Raw genomic sequence first — 18,359 nt, forward strand, 5'->3', positions numbered from 1 at the left:
TTTTGATCACTATAGGTTTATAATATAGCTTGAAGTCCAGAATTGTGGTGCCACAAACTTTGCTTTTCTTTTTCCAGATTGCTTTGGCTATTCGGGGCCTTTTGTGGTTCTGTATGAATTTTAGGATTATTTGTTCTAGCTCCATGAAGAATGCTGTTGGATTTTTTTATTTTTATTTTTATTTTTTTTTTAGAGAGAGAGAGTGCAAGTTGGGGAAGGGACAGAGGGAGAGAGAGAATATTAAGCAGACTCCACTCTCAGTGCAGAGCCTGACACGGGGCTTGATCTCACAACCTGGAGGAGATCATGACCTGAGCTAAAATCAAGAGTCAGATGCTTAACCAACTAAGTCATGCAGGAGCACTGATGCTGTTGGTATTTTGATAGATATTGCATTGAATGTGTAGATTGCCTTTGGTAGTATAGACATTTTAACAACATTTGTTCTTCCAATCCATGAGCATGGAATGTCTTTCCATTTCTTTGTGTTGTCTTGAATTTCTTTCATCAGTGTTTCATAGTTTCAGAGTACAGATCTTTCACCTCTTTGATTAGGTTTATTCCTAGGTATCTAATAAGATGATAATTTTTGGTACAATTATAAATGGTGTATAGAAATGCAACAGATTTCTCATATGTTGTTTTTATATCCTCTGGCTTTACTGAACTGGTTTATCCATTCCAGCAGGTTTTTAGTGGAGTCTTTGGGTTTTCTATATATATGTAGTATCAGCCATCTGCAAATATTGAAATTTCTTGCCTATTTGGATGCCTTTTATTCCTTTTTGTTGTCTGATTGCCATGGCTAGAACTTCCAGTACTATGTTGAATAAAAGTGGTGAGAGTGGACACCCTTGTCTTAATTTCTGACATTAGGGGAAATGGTCTTAATTTTTCCCCGTTGAGGATGATATTAGCTGTGGGTTTTTCATACATGGCTTTTATTATGTTGAGGTACGTACCCTCTAAACCTACTTTGCTGAGGGTTTTTATCATGAATGGTTGTACTTTGTCAAATGCTTTCTCTTTGTCTATTGAAATAATCATATGGTTCTAATAGTTTCTCTCATTGGTGTGATGTATCATGTTATTGATTTGTGAATAATGAACCACCCTTGCAACCCAGGAATAAATCCAATTTTTATATATATATATATATATATATATATATATATATATATATATATATATATATATATGAGTGAGTGAGTGAGAGAGTGTGAGTGGGGGGAAAAGCAAAGGGGGAGGAAGAAGAAGGAGTAGAGAATCTCTAGCAGACTCCACACTGAGCACAGAACTCAATGTGGGGCTCGATACCATCACCCTGAGATCATGACCTGAGCTGAAACCAAGAGTGGGATGCTTAACTGACTGAGCCAGCCACCCAGGCACCCCGGTGAATGATTCTTTTAATGTATTGTTGAACTCAATTTGCTGGTATTTTGTTAAGGAATTTTTTTTCATTTTCAGAGATACTGGACTATAGTTCTCCTTTTTTGGAAGCTTTCCTTCCTTTTCTATTTTTTGGAATAATTTGAGAAGAATAGGTATTAACTCGTCTTTAAATGTTTGGTAGAATTTCCTTGTGTAGCCATCTGGTCCTGGACTTTTGTTTGTTGTGAGATTTTTGACCACTGATTGAATTTCTTTGCTGGTAATCCACCTGTTAAAATTTTCTATTTCTTCCTGTTTCAGTTTTGGTAGTTTATATGTTTTTAGGAATTTCTCTGTTTCTTCCAGTTTGTCCAATTTGTTGGCATATAGTTTTTCATAATATTCTCTTATTATTGTTTGTATTTTTATGGCATTGGTTGTTATTTCTCCTCTCATTTGTGGTTTTGTTTATTATTTTTTTTACTTTTATGGTGTTGGTTATTATTTTTCCTCTCTCATTTGTGATTTTATTTATTTGGGACTTTCCTCCTTTCTTTTTTATTAGTCTGCCTAGAGTTTTCTCAGTTTTATTAATTTTTTAAAGAATCATCTCTTGGTTTCATTGATCTGTTTTATTGTTTTTCTAGTTTCTATATAATTTCTATATGGTTTCTATATAATTTATTTCTTCTCTAATCTTTATTATTTCATTTCTTTTGTTGTTTTTGTTTGTTTGCTGTTCTTTTTATAGCTCTTTTCAGTGTAAGGTTAGGTTGTTTGATATTTTTCTTGCTTTTTGAGGTAGGCTCCATATTGCTGTAAGCTTCCCTCTTACCACTTTGCTGCATCCCAAAGATTTTGAACTATTGTGTTTTCATTTTCATGTGTTTCCATGTAGTTTTAAATTTTTTTCTTTGATCTTCTAGATGACCCCTTCATTGTTTAGTAACATATTATTTCACCTCCAGGTATTTGTGGCCTTTCCAGTTTTTTTCTTGTGGTTAACTCCTAGTTTCATAGCGTTATGGTCAGAAAAGTTGCATGGTATGAGTTTGGTCTTTTTGAATTTGTTGAGACTTTTTTTGTGGCCTAATATGTGATCTATTCTGGAGAATGTTTCATGTGCACTTGAAAAAAATGTGTATTCTGCTGTTTTAGGATGAAACGTCCTGAATATATCTTTTACCTCCATCTGGTCCAGTGTGTCATTCAAAGCCATTTTTTCCTTGTTGATTTTCTGTATAGATGATGTGTCCATTGATGTAAGTGGGGTGTTAAAGTCCCCTACTATTTGTATTATCAATTAGTTCCTTTTGTTTGTTATTAACTATTTTGTGTATTTGGGTGTTCCCATTTTGAGTGTATAAATGTTTACAATTGTTATTTCTTGTTGGATTGTCCCATTTAAATAATGTGGTGTCCTTTTTTGTCTCTTTTTACAGTCTTTTTAAAAAGTCTATTTTGTCTGATATAGTATTGCCACTCCAGCTTTCTTTTGACTTCCATTTATATGATAAATGTTTTTCCATCCCCTCACTTTCAATCTGCAGGTGTCTGTAGGTTTAAAATGAGTCTCTTGTAGGGGGCATATAGGTGGGCCTTAGTTTTTATCCATCCTGACACCTTATGTCTTTTGATCGGAACATTTATTCCGTTTACATTCAAAGTAATTATTTATAGACATGTATTTATTTCCATTTTGTTACTTGTTTTGTGGTTGTTCCTCAAGATTTTCTCTGATCCTTTCTTGTCTTTTTCTCTTCCATAGTTTACTGGTTTTGTTGAGGTTTATGTGATGTATTTGGATTTCTTTCTCTTTCTTATTTGCATATTTATTAGTGTTTTTTTATTTGTGGTTACCATTAGGTTTGTATATAACATCTGCATATAGCACTCTATATTAAATTGATGGTCGCTTAAGCTTGAATCTATTCTTTATTCCTCTCCTCCCCACATTTTAGGTATATGGTGTCATATTTTACATCATTTTATTTTGTGAATCCCTTGACTGATTTTTACAGATATATTTAGTTTTATTTCTTTTGTGCTTCTTTTTATACTGCTATTTATAGTCTTACCTTTCCACTCGAAGAGTCTTTTTTAATATTTCTTGTAGGGTGGTTAAGTGGTCATGATTTCCTTTAGTTTTTGTTTTACTGAGAAACTCTTTAGCTTTCCTTCTATTCTGAATGATAGCCTTGCTGGTTAGAGTATTCTTGGTAGTAGATTTTTCCCATTGAGCACTTTGAATATATCATGCCACTTTTTTTCTGGTTTGGAAAACTTCTGCTGCAAAATCCGTTATTAGCTTTCTTTCATCTGTAACTATCTTCCTTTGTATTGCTGCTTTTACATTTTTTTCTTTATCACTAGACTTTGACATTTTAATTACAATATGTGTTAGTGTGTATCTGCTTTTGTTGATTTTGTTGGGGGTTCTCTGTGCCTCCTGGATCTGGATATCTGTTTGTTTGTTTGTTTTTTCCCAGACTAGGGAAGTTTTCAGTTATTATTTCTTAAAATAAATTCTCTCCCTCCTTTTTTCTCTCTCCTTCTGGGAGTCCTATAATAGAAATGTTATTATGTTTGATGGAGTCACGGACTTCCTTAATTCTGTTTTTGTTTTGCATAATTCTGTTTTCTCTCTTTTGTTCAGCTTGACTACTTTACCTTCTAGGTCATTAATTCATTCTTCTGCTTGTTTCAGCCTGCTGCTCATGCCATCAGGCATGTTTCTCATTTTGTTTATTGATCCCTTTATCCCTGCTATGCTATGTTTTTCTTATCTCTGTGTTAATGGTCTCACTGATGTTCTCCACTCTTTTCTCAAGTCCATTGTGTATCCTTATGATCATTACTTTAAAATCTCCATCAGTCATGTTAGTTATATCTGTTTTGCTTAGATCTCTGGCCCTGGCCTTGTCCTGTTCTTTCATTTGGGACAAATTTCTCTGTCTTCTCATTTATCTGGGTCTCTGTGCCTATTTCTTCATGTTAAGAAAATCAGCTACATCTTCCTCTTCTTGAAGTAAGTAGCTTTATGAAGAAGAGGTCCTGTAGTGTCCTGCTATGTAGTGTTCCCTGTTCTCTAGGGCCTGTTGCTTCTGGGTGTATCTCTAAAGTGTGCTGTGTGTGCTCTGTTGTTTTGTCCTGGCTGTTCTATCATCAGGTCAGTCATCTGCAGAGGCTGTCTTGGTACATGGTATCAGTTTGACCTCTGGAAGGGCTGGAGACTGAGGTGAATCAAGCAGATGGTCAGCTATGCCCATATAACTGACCCCCTATAAAAATCCTGGATACCAGGGCTTGGCTTGATCTTGGTTGGTTGGCAATATTCTGTATGCACCGCCATACATTATTGCTGGGAAAAAAGCGCACTGTCCACGTGACTCCACTGGGATAGGACAACTGGGAGCTTACGGCTGGTGTGTCCTGGAACCTGCTCTACATGCCTCTTCTCTTTGTTGATTTTAGTCTGCATCCTTTTGCTGTAACAAACCATAATCGTTAGTATATGGGCTTTCTCAGTTCTATGAGTCCTTCTAGTGATTTGCTGGGGTCTTCAGGACCTCCTAAACTGCACTTAGTGACGCTGCATTAGACAGAGATTTCTGAAATAGGATGCAAAAACAATGTACAACCTCATTAGTCCTTAAGGAAATACAAATTAAAACCTAATAACCTACAATTAGACACCCAACAGAGTGGTGAAAAATAGTAAGACTTAGAATGCCAAATGTTAGTAAGATTGCAGAGACACCAGAACTCTCATACATTGTTAATAGGCATGGGAAATTGCACAGCCCCTTGAAAACATTTGGCGGTTTTTAATAAAATTACCTATATACTTACCATAAAACCCAGGAAGTCAACACTTCAGTATTTACATATTAGAAATGGCATGTTCACACAAAGATCTGTACTAAACATTCATAAGTTTTATTCATAATGACCCCAAATTGGAAACAACCCAAATGTGTGTCAGTTGTTAAGCAGATAAGAGATTGTAGTATATGCAAATGAATATGACTCAGGAATGAAAGAATAACTATTTATATACCAAACAACATGCACAAATCTAAAAGCATTCTTAAAAAAAAAATATCTGCCAAGTGAAATAAGCCAAAGGAGAGTGTATACTGTATCATTCCATTTATATATAATTATAACAAAGGCAAAACAATTATGACAGAACGCCAAATAGTGGTTGCTAGGGCCCTGGGTGGTGGTGGTGGAAGGATGGGAATGACTGCAAAGGGCTACAAGGGACACTTTTTGAGGTGATGGAAATAGTCTATGTTATGATTTTGGTGGTAGAAATCAAGTGCATACATTTCTCAAAACTCAATGAATTGTACAATAAAAATTGCTGAGTTTCATTTTCTGTTAAATATACCTCTACAAATGTGATTAATATTTAAAAAGAACAAATAGATTACATTCTTGAGGAAGTCGCATGGTAAGATATGCTCACACACTGCAGCTCTCCAGCATTACATCTCTGGACAGCATCCTCTGAGCAGGACCCAAGGGCTTCCACTCCTCCTGGGTGAACTTTGCAGTCACGGGTTTGTATAACACTGCTGCCTGTAATAGCACGTCTTTCTTTCTTTCTTTCTTTCTTTCTTTCTTTCTTTCTTTCTTCTTTCTTTCTTTCAGGTTTTACTTATTTATTTGAAAGAGAGAGAGAGAGAATGTGAGAGAGAGAGATCATGAGCAGGGGGGAGGGGCAGAGGGAGAAGCAGACTCCCTGCTGAGCAGGGACCCCGATGTGGGACTTGGTCCCAACACCCTGGGATCATGACCTGAGCTGAAGGCAGACACAACTGACTGAACCACCCAGGTGCCCTGTAATAACACATTTCTGATCAATCTGAGGAGTTCAGAAGCAGGAGACCTGGAAAATATCTTTGGGAACTACTTCTGTTTACTGTTGAGAGTTCAGACAAAGTGTTATAAAAGATTATTATTATGGCCCTAACTTTGTCTTGTACTTTGGGGTACTCATACAAATAGTACAAATTTTATTCTTATGTCCTAAATTGTATTTATTTATATTATATACGTAAAATGCCAGTTAATAATATACTGATTTGGGTACATAGAATAATGGTGCCCTAAAGATGTTTGTGGCCTAACCTGTGAATATATACCTTCCACGGCAAAAGGGACTTTACAGATGTGATTAAGGTTAAGAACTTTGAAGTGAGGATATTATCCTAAATTACCTGGGTATGCCCATCCTAATCACATACATCCTTAAAAGCAGACAACATTTCCCGGCTTTGGTAAGAGATGGGTCTGATAACAAAAGATGGCTCGGGGAATGTGACATTGCTGGCTCTGGAGATGGAGGAAGGTGGACATCAGGCAAGGAATAGGGGGTGGCCTATAGAAACAATGAAAATGCAAAGAAACCAATTCTCCTCTACAGACTCCAGAAAGAAATGCAGGCCTGCCAACATCTTCTGAACCCAGGGAATCTTGATTTTAACCCAGGGAGTCTTGTATGAGGTGCTGACCCTCAGACCTCTAAGATAATGAATGCATGTTGTTTTAAGCCACTAAGTTTGTGGTCTGGCACACAGAAAACTAATACACTAATCAAGCTTTGTGCTTTACTTTTTTTAAGATAAAATTATAAATAGGTTTCTTCATCTACCCCATTCAGATTCTCCGCTGTGATAATGGGGAATCAACAAAGAGATACATGTAAGCCCTGGCAGTAGACATATGACCAGATTTGTCTTTCAGAAACAATGCTCCAGAAGAAGAGTGAAGAAACAGGAGAAAGGGAGGACTAGCTATTTAAGGTAAAGCAATGGGGATGAAGCCCGTGAAACCATATCTATAAGAGAGAAAAACAAAATCTGGTCATTAATTTCTTGGGTAGCTACAGAGAGAAAATGCGTGAGCAGTTGGGTGGGTGCTGATGCCATAAACTAAGATTGGAAGAACAGGAGAATGGGGTTGGGCAGAGTCATAGTGAAGTAACCATGCTCATACTGTGCTCAAAATTTCTGTGAACAAAAAATGTAATTATCCACTTCACAGCTGATTATATAATTTTGGAGCTCACAAGGGATGTCTAAGATGAAAACAAAAATGTAGGAGACATTAGCCATTAAAAGGTGATAACTGAGGCCACTCTGTGAGTTTACCAGCCTAAAGGAACTGGTACTGATAAATGCAGCAGGGCAGGGGGCTGAATGTGCAGGAACAGCCCTGAGCTAAGGACAAAGACCAGGCAATAAATATTCTACCTCTTTTCCCAGGAGGAACCTCTGACAGGCAGCTCCTTACTTCCTTGGAGTGTTCCCACAGAGACTGAGCCTACAACCCACTGTGATCGGTGGTCACTCTTGACTGTTTCCCCTCTTTCCTGTTTTAATCTTCTCTGTATCCTCACACCTTTTCCCTGGAAATTCATTCTAACATATACCACCTGCACTCAAGCTGTAGTTTTGGGGTCTGAGGGAATCCATACCATGTCACCCTTCACAATGGGTGGTTTGACATCTTGCCCCAGCAGAAGCCAGACTCCTCGCAAGGGCCTTTGAAGGCCCACATGAACCATATCCCTTAGTCTGTTTTATTACTCTCTCATTACTTATTTTGCTCTAGTCACACTGGCCTGCATGCTGTCCTGGAACCCCTCCAGCACTACCCTGTCCCAGGACTAATTACTTTCTCAGGATAAAACATTCTCTAGATACCTAAGTGGCTTATTCCTTCATTTTCTTTAAAGTTTCTCTCAAATATCTTCTCATGGAAGCCTATTTGATAATTTTATTTAAATTATTACTTATCCTTCTAAACCCTCTCCATGAAACTTCTACAGCTTTATTTTTATTTCCATAGCAATTCTTCAACTTCTGACATACTATGACATATTTTTTAAAGTTTATTGTACATTTTTTGCCTCTAGAATGTATGCGACATGAGGAAAGATTTTTGTCTATTGTGTTCACTACTATCTTACCAGTGGCTAAAACAGCGCCTGGTGCATAGAAGTTGTTCAATTAAATGAGTGATGAGTGAACAAATACTTTGCATGCAAAATGTCACAATCTCTATGGAAGACAATAGTGCAATATTTATCAAAATTAAACATGCATTCATGTCTCACCAGGTAATCCCATTTCTAGCATTTAACCTATATTTCCCCTTCCCTTACCCTTGGACACACATATATGGAATTATTGATATGTAAAGTCATTCACTGTAAACAATTTAAGCATCTTTCTTAAGCAACATATTGAAAAAAATCAATGGTACTTTCATAAAATGGAAAACAACGCAGCTACAGAAAGAAAATAAGGAATTTCACTAAGTACTGATAGGAAAAGTGTCTAGAACACATTCTGTAAAAAAACTAAGGGATGGAACGGGATATATAGTGTACAAATTGTTGGCTAAGAATTAGGATAAACGTTAACCATATTTGCTTGCCTTTTCATAATCAAACAATGGAAGGATATACAAAAAACTTACAATAAAAGTAGTTTCTTACAGGAGGCAGAGGACACTAGCATAGATGAAGACAGGGCTGGCTGTTGCAGTAGAGGATTCTCCTTGTCCAAAGAAAGGTTTGGTTCTTGTCGCTGCCTTCGGAGAGGAACTCTCTAAGCCCCTGGGACGTCCTGCCTGATAAGAGTCTCTTTACCTGGGGGACCTGGGTGTATGCCAAATAGTCTGTGCTAACAATGTGGTTTATGATTTGGGCCTTGTGTTATCAGTTTGATCTCTGGAGACAAAGATCAGCCATGTGGGAATTCAGCCATGCTTATGTGACCAATTGCCAATTAAATCTCTAGACATCAAGGCTTGGGTGGGCTTCCTGGCTAGCAATGCTCCATGTGTGTTACCACACGCTGCTGCTGGAAGTATGCGGTATCCACATGCACGCTAGGAGAGGACAACTGAAAGCTCACATCTGGTCTCTCCTGCATTTGCACCATGTGCATCTTTCCTTTGCTGATTTTATGCTGTATCTTTTTTTGTGTAATAAACCATACCCTTGAGTATAGTGACTTTTCTGAGTTCTGTAAGTCCTTCTAGCAAATGACTGAACTTGCAGGTGGTCTTGTGGACCTCTCAAACTGCAATACCTTTTTAGATTTTATAACTTTATGAATAGATGACTTATGCAAAACAGAACAAAACCACTGACAGCTGGGGGCACAGAGTTGCAGAGCACTAAAATGGTGAGTGTGTGTCCCCTCTCCTCTCAGCAGTTAGAGAATGCTGCCAGCAGAAAATTGCAAGACCACACACAAATACAAAAAATCTAGATTTCAGATTAGACCAATTAGCACATATTTTGCTGTGGGTTTTTTTTTTTTATTCAGTCTCTGTATTAAAATGAAATTTCAAAAATAATGCAAATAGGAATTGCTAATATAACAGACAAATAACTTTAAAATCATGAGAATACTATAGACTGGGTTAGGAAAATACACTAAAACATATAAAACCCTATTTTTTTTATGAAACTGTAATGACAAATATTAAAAAGTAGAAATGAAGGATAAGCCTGAAGTGGGAGAGCTAGATTTTTGTCTCACAGAATCGAAGAATGAATCTCTCAGACAAAGGAGAGTGAGTAAAGCTGTAAGTTTATTACAGAAAAACGTCCCAAAGTGAGAGAGGTCCAGACAGGGTTGCCAATGAGGGCCTTTGGGGTTGGTCTTTTATAGAAAGCTAACCAGGGAACTTAAATCCTTTTAACATTTCTACTGATATCACCATTGACCACGGACTAGTGATAACAACTTCACCGCTTACTTCCTTTTTAGGGTCTGGTTATTCTTTGTTAGTCACAAGTGATTATCATAAAAAAGACACCCACTCCACAGGGCTAAGGCAGGGTCTTCCGGTTTGTTCTCTTATCTCTGGTTTCCTAGTTCCCTTATCTCTGGTTTCCTCATACTTCAGCATTTTTGGGATTTCTGTGAGCCTGATCACTAGCCCCCTATCTATCTCTCCCTACCTAGCCCTGCCTGTCCCTAAAGCTAAGGAAGGGAGAAACAAATAGTTAATTATAGAGATCACAATCCTGTAAGACATGAGTCTCCCTCAGTTTACAAATGTCTTAGCAACCTACAAGAACAAAGCATTTCTGTCAATAATCTAGCTTCCAGAAGGAAACGTAGATACAGTTCAATGTCCTTATAATCTGCAGCCCATTGACAGATATTTGAAGCAGGCAGAGTATAATGTTCCCAACCATCTTGATGCTAATCCCTTGCTAGAGGGACAAACAACCCTCACAATGGCAGGGCCTCCGGTATCCTCTGAATCTTCTTAAACATATGAAAGTACTTTCTCAACCTCCCTTTTTCCTTACCTCCCTCAACCCCATAGTATATAATCAGCCACCCCTCACAACCCTGGGGCAGCAGCTCTTTCAGCCCATGGGTCCTGTCCCCGTGATTTAATTAACCACCATTTTGCACCAAAGACATCTCAAGAATTCTTTCTTGGTCCTCGGCTCTGGACTCCACCGCACTGAACCTCACCTATATTCCAAAACTACATCAAAGGGACCAGGGGCCTTTCAAGGACAGTGGGGACAGAATTTCCTTCCTCTGCCTGGTTATTCCTTACACCAAGACCCCACCCTTACAAGCTCTCCAGTGAAGTGATCATTCCTAAGCAGTTTCCCCGGGGCCACCCCAGCGCACCTTGATCTTCTTAAGGGTGGTTCAAAACCCCCACTGTCACACAGCGTGGTGGTTCTGGAGGTGACATTATCACCAAGACGGGCTCATTTTGGATAGGGGGATCAAGATCTGCTTCTGGCCATGAAAATCTACCATCTGCTCCCTTCTCGGCTCTTCTGCCTCTTCTCTGAAGCTCTGGTGAGAGATCTAAGGTCAAGAGGGTGCTATCTTCCAGGTAAGATTCTTGTTACCAGAGGCCCCCTGCTTCCTACAAGAATGGCTTTGTCCCAAGGGAGCTGGACCTGGGCCCGAGTATCAAATTAATTTTAAGATCACAATCCTGACTCTCCTGGAATATCAGATGTGAAACATAAAGGACCTGTAGAGCAGAAGGGACCAGGATCCTTAACATGACTCAAGGGATCTGAAGAGACTCTAGAAATCTCAAAATACATTTGTTACATGGTGAGATTCCAGTCATATTTACTTAGGATTTTACCCCTGGGGATTTAGGGACGGTTGTTTTCTAATGCTGTGATATTAGAAAGAGTACGAGATTGGGTGTAAAGCACATTACTTTTTGAATGTAAGCTTCATCACTGGCTAGCCTGTTACCCGAGCATATCATTTCACCAATCTGAGCCTCAGTTTGTTTTTTAAATAATGCATTATTTTCTAAAAATGCAGATAATTATATCTATCTCATAGGATAGTTATGAGATTTAATAACCACTCAACAGAAGCAACAACTGTTATCACTATTCTTAGTGAAGATACTTGGTTATATGCCTTACAGTTTACATTTTTTGAATTGCCAAGAAGTAGTTATTATAAATGTCCTCATTTTCAGATAAGAAATCAGACTTATTACCCAGGTTCCTTCTGTCATTTTGGATTTTACCACCTGCCTTACAGGTGACAGAGGTGGAATTCAGGCACATGGTTCCCCCACACCCGGGCTCTCATGAGCACCTGCTCCTGGGGAAGACTCTCCCTCACCTGCACCCCCAGAACTGAGGTCATTTCCCCTGCCTTTGACCTCAAAAAGGTCCTAAGGGTTAGCTGAGGGGTACCTGGGACTTCCAAGGACCATACCAGGTGGTCCCCAGGCCTCGTGGAGCTTGTGCCCTTCTGCCTTCTCAGCTGACGTGTCAACCCTCCACAGGTGCAAACACACCAAAGCGCAGAGATACCCAGCCAGGGGATACCTGAGTCTCTGAAGGAGGGAGGTGAAATGAGGGATGCATGTGTGCAAAAGGAGCCGAAGAGAATGGTCCCAGAACTCTGTGTGTGAGTTGATGTAGGAAAGACGTTGGGGTTCGAAGCTGATGGCAAGAAAGAATTCTTGAGACGTCTTTGGTGCAAAATGGTGATTTTATTAAAGCACAGGGCACAGGACTGTGGGCAGAAAGAACTGCCCTCGGGTCATGAGGAGTGGCCCATTATATACTGTCAAGTTGGGAGGGGGTTAGGGAGAGTGCAAGTCTCTAAGGAGTTCTGGAAGCAAGATTTCCAGGACCTTGAGGGGATAGCTATTGTTGGGAAAAGGTCATTTATTACTGTCTAATAAAACCTTAGAGACACTTCAGATGGATATCGGCGGGCCATATGCTTGGGGAGTGATTGCCAACATGTATCTTGGGGGGTATAGAGATAAAGGAAGTTTCCAAAGGAATTTTTATACGTTAAAGTAGACTTACAGGATCCTGGTTGGGGGGGTGGGGTTGGGCTAGGACTGCCTTCTATTAGCACTGAGGCAGTTGAGTCCCTAGAGGAATGTCCCTCTGCCTGTTTCAAGGACACACTGAGCTGTAGGTGGAAAGGACATTTACCTTTGTTTCCCACATCAGGAGTCAGTGTGATTCAGGACTACAGTCCTTATAAACCTTGTGCCCTGAACTTGAGGGGATTTCTATGGCTTTTCTGTGTTTTAAAAATGGTTGGTAGATGTCAGTGAGACTTGAGTATGGTCTGGACATTAGAAATATTAAGGAAAATTACAGTTACTCTTGCCAAACAAGAAGAGGCAAGGCCGTAAAGCAATAAAGCAAAGCTGTAAAACAAAGCCTTTATTTGGGGTCCTAGGAATTGCAATTTGGGAGACACAAATTCAGGCAGCAACTTAGATTGCACTATGAAGAGACAAAGGGACTTAGAGTTTTTAAAGGTGAGGGAGGAATTTTACCCACATTACATAATTTTTTTTTTTTTAATGATTGGTACTAGCAGGCTTACGGTAACACTATTCTATACACGGCTGGTTGGTACAGTTAATGCTAGGCAGAAAGTCCATTTAAATCGGCTTCGGAGGGGAGGAGGGTGGGGGAATGGGTTAGGCTGGTGATGGGTATTAAGGAGGGCACGTATTGCATGGTGCACTGGGTGTTATACGCAACTAATGAATCATCGAACTTTACATCAAAAACCAGGGATGTACTGTATGGTGACTAACAAAATATAATAAAAAAATATTTTTTAAAAAAAGATTCTAATGCTAAATACAAGCTGTCAACTCCTAATCCTGGCTATAATAACCACCCTAATAAAATTTACATTGTTGCTCTTAAAAAAAAAAATAAATCCATTCTTGCATGCTGCTGACGTTTATTCAGGATTCTTGAAGTTTGGCAACAAGCCAAATTCATCATTCTGAGACTTCAGACAGGAGTCTTGCATAGACTGTATTTCCTCAGTGTCCTACTGACTCTATTTTAGGTGATTCAGCAATACTTACTTCAGTTTATTTTTATCACTCTTGTTAATCATGAAAATAATGGTAGTGTTGTATAGGAAAATTTACTTATTTTTAAGAGTTATGCCAACTGAAGTATTTAGGAGTGAAACCATATATAAGTAATTTTACAAATTCTCAGCCAACCAAGCACATAAAAGAGAACAAAATTTTAAAATTTTGTAAAATGAGGCAATAAATATGGGTGCTTATTTCACTACGACCTAATTGTTTGAAAAATTTTGTAGCACAAAATTTTCTTTGAAATAAAACTTCAAAAATATGGATTTTGCTCTGCTAGAGCGCCTTGTAAAATCCAAACCTTCAGAAGAAGTCAAGGTACACATTTCTTGGGCATACAGCTATGAAATGTAAATACAAGGGGAGAACATGGAGCACAGCATTATGATAACGTAATAGCATCTGTGACCAACATCTTTACCTCAGAAAAGAAAAAAAACAACAACAAGATCTTTCCGGAAATACAGAAATAATACGCAAAAATACACATAATGAAAAAAAGAAAATGGTTATCATACAATCATGCATCCTCCAGAGATGGGCATGTTAGAGAAAATCTTTTTACTAATTACATATATTGAGCATGTTTTTGCTCAGTATTGTTTTTCATTAATCATTTCTTCTATGACGATGACAGATTTTTAAAAAATGGATCCTATTCGAACTGGAGGAAGAAATTAGTAGCCATGAAGAAGTTAGTGCAATCTTTGTGAACACAAACGTAAAGCTTTAATACTAAGCAGCTTTTCGAGAAAGCATTCGTCCCCACTGCACTGGGGACCCCGTCAAAACCTCGCTCAGCACAAGGGAGTCTGGCCAGAGCAGGGCACCGTCAGCCTCCTCCGCCTCCCTCACAGCCAGGAGTAAGGGACGCGGGCGGCAGGTGCGGGAAGGGCGCGCGGCCGGCGGGAGGGTCGGGGAAGTGGAGCGGCAGAGTCTCCGCAGCTCCCGGGCACTTGCTGCTGCCTCGCTCTGCTGGGGTTGGGCGAGTCCTCCAGCTGCGCTCCAGGCTCTCACGCAGGCCTGGGGGGCAGGGGTGCCGCCGTGCCTGCTCCCGGACCACCGTGCACGGTTCTCCGTCTACCATCTCTCCTGGTTCGGGAACCGAGTCCCCTGTGTCAGCCGACTCCCCAGGGTGGTGGATTTGTTCTGTTGATCAGACTGAAGTTTCGTTTTTTGCAAAAACGGACCTTACTTGGTATCGTGTGGCTTCCTTTGGGAAAGGCAGAAAACGCGAAAACATGAACCTTTAATGCAAAAGGTAAATCCCATAGCAGTGACAGGTTAATTAAGTGTGGACCCACTAGCATTTATTCATTTTATGCAAACGGGTTGTTCTTCGTTTTTATGCAGTCTTAGAAAATTAAGAATAAGTTTTGTGGGGGAGGGGGACACTCCTCCCCTTCTTGAGTTCTTTTGTCTGGTCCAATAATGACATGGACAAAAGACAGATTAGCAGGAGAAAAAAAAATTTTCATACATATAAAGGTCTCACAAATATGGGACCTAAGAAGTGACCGAGATAGGGAGCTTTTATACTTTTCAGAAAAAGAAACAATAATTTGTGAGGAATGGGCAAAACAAAAAAGCTTAGGTTTGGGTATTAATTAGTAAGGAATCTAGGCAGAATTTGTTTACACTGACTTCCTGGTTCTGAATTCCCTATCTCTGGTTGATAAGGATGTCTCTCTACCTCTTGTGACAGGGAGATTTATTTCCTGCTTTCTGTAGACAAAGCAGGGTCAGAGTGTTCTTGTGACACTATCTTGGGGTGGCTTGACCTGAGCACCAACACTTTGCAAGTTGGTTTTTTTCACCCTCCTGCGCTTAACAAGTCTGTTAACTAAGCCTGTTATTCCTTAAACACTTTAAATAGAGTTTTTCCTGTTTTAGTTTAAATATTTATTTTAAAGTTATAGGTATACGCTCAGTTGATGGAAATTCAATGCACAATGCTATATTGGAAGTTTCTTTTCACTCTCTACTCCACTCTCCAAACACAACCCATGGTAACCGGACTTTATTCAGTGCAGCAAAAATAAACACATTTTTCAAAAAACTTCAGTGTCCACTTATTCACTTACTTGTATATTTAACGTTGTTTTGTGGTCCAGTGGTCTGGTCATGCTTTGTGGAACTATCTCATTCTTTTTCCTAGCTGCATATTATTCTTTGTAGGAGGCGTATCATAGTTATTTAAGTAATGCCTTTAAAAATTTTATTTAAATTCAATTTAATTAACATATAGTGTACTATTAATTTCAGTGGTAGAATTTAGTGATTCATCAGTTGTAACTAATGCCTTTTTGATGATTATTTAATTCCTTTGCAATTATCATTATCAGAGATAATGTACAGTGAATATCTTTGTCCGTATAGCTTTGCATATTTGTGTGACTTCTGCAGTGCAGTTGCCAAGAATATAGAATTTTCCCATTGAAATGTGTACCCACGTGAAAATTTAAAAGATGTTAACAAATAGTCTTCCAAAGTGTGTTTCTCCCATACACTTTCCAACACTGGATATTAGAGAGACTAAAGAAGTTGCTATTCATGTTGTATATTCATATTTTTATTGTGTTTGTATAATTTTTCTCTGATGAGTGAAACACTTTATAAATGAACTCTTCCTCATACGTGTTCCTATTGTTCTGCAGTCTATCTTTGGCATTATCTTTGGGTGTTACTTATACCTTCTTATTGTGAGTGTTGTTGGCCAGTGAGAGTGTTAAGTTTTTACATAGTCAGTCTTTCCTTTTTCACTATTATCATGCCATCCAAATTCAAGATATATAAATATTCACCCATTATCTCTCCTAATACTATATGTGTTTTCTTTAAATCTTTGGGTGCATTTAATTTATTTTGGAATTGAGTTGAAAGAGTGATGCCGATTCTTTCTTCCTAAATTAATGTTGATAGAGTGCACCATAATTGATTTAATAATCTATTATTAATTTTGTGTTAATTTGAAAACTTGCTTTTTTTTTTTTTAAGATTTTATTTATTTATTTGACAGAGACAGAGACAGCCAGTGAGAGAGGGAACACAAGCAGGGGGAGTGGGAGAGGAAGAAGCAGGCTCATAGCGGAGGAGCCTGATGTGGGGCTCTATCCCGTAACGCCGGGATCACACCCTGAGCCGAAGGCAGACGCTTAACCGCTGTGCCACCCAGGCGCCCCGAAAACTTGCTTTTCTTACATGTTAAAATCCATATGGACTTAGGTCCATTTGTGGACTTTGTATTCTGTTCCTTGATTTGTCTGTTTATCATTGCACCATTTCTTTATTTTCAAAAATTTTCCTGGTTGTTCTCTCATACTATCTATCAAGATAAAGTTTAGAATAAGTTTTTAAGGTCCAACCTATACAATAATTGTGTTGAGATTTGGGTTATCACTTTATTAAATTAATATGAATTAATTGGTGAGAAATGACATTTTTACAAAAGTGATGCTATCTTCCCGAGAACAACATGGTATTTACACTTAGGCAAATCTTCTTTAAATCCCTTCATATAGGCTAATCGTGTTGAACATACACACATCACACAGGTTTATTATATTCAATCTGATTCTTTTCATTGTCATCAATAAAAGTATATTTTTGAACAAGTTCTTTTTATTCTGTTGATGGTGTCTTTTGATACATAAAAGTTTTTAATTTTGATGAAGTCCCATTTACCTAATTTGCTCTTTTGGTGCTCAGGTTTTTGGTATCATACTTAAGAATCCATTGCCAAATCCAAAATCAGAATGATTTATCTTACATTTCCTTTAAAATTTTTATGATGGGACGCCTGGGTGGCTCAGTCAGTTAAGTGGCTGCCTTTGGCTCAGGTGATGATCCCAGGGTCCTGGGATTGAGTCTCACATCAGGCTCCTTGCTCAGTGGGGAGCCTGCTTCTCCCTCTGCCTGCTCTGCCTGCTGCTCCCCCTGCTTGTGCTCTCTCTGACAAATAATAAATAAAATCTTTTAAAAAAATAAAAGTTTTATGATTTTCATCTATTATATTAAATCGTTGACCCCATTTTGTGTTAATTTTTGCCTATGGTGTGAGGTAAGGATCCAACTTCATTCTTTTCCACGGGGCTATGTAGTTTTCCTGGTACCATTTACTTTATTTTATTAAAAATTTTTAAAAAAATTAGTTAATTTATTTGTCAGAGAGAGAGCAATCTTCTGTTCCATAAATGAGTGAAACCATTTATCACTATTACTAGTGATTGTCTTTCTCTGCTTGACTTATTTCACTTAGCATAACCTCCTCCAGTTCCGTCCATGTTGCAGCAAATGTTGAGAACTCGTTCTTTCTGATAGCTGAGTAATATTCCATTGTATATATGGACCACAACTTCTTAATCCAGTCACCTGTTGAAGGGCATCTTGGCTTCTTCCACGATTTATCTATTGTGGACAATGCTGCTATGAACATTATGGTGCATATAGCCCTTCTCTTCACTACGTCTGTATCTTTGGGGTAAATACCCAGTAGTGCAATGGCTGGGTCATAGGGTAGCTCACTTTTTAACTTTTGAAGGGACCTCCACATTGTTTTCCAGAGTGGC

This window comes from Ursus arctos, unplaced genomic scaffold (assembly GCF_023065955.2).
Source record: "Ursus arctos isolate Adak ecotype North America unplaced genomic scaffold, UrsArc2.0 scaffold_33, whole genome shotgun sequence".
NCBI lineage: Eukaryota > Metazoa > Chordata > Mammalia > Carnivora > Ursidae > Ursus > Ursus arctos.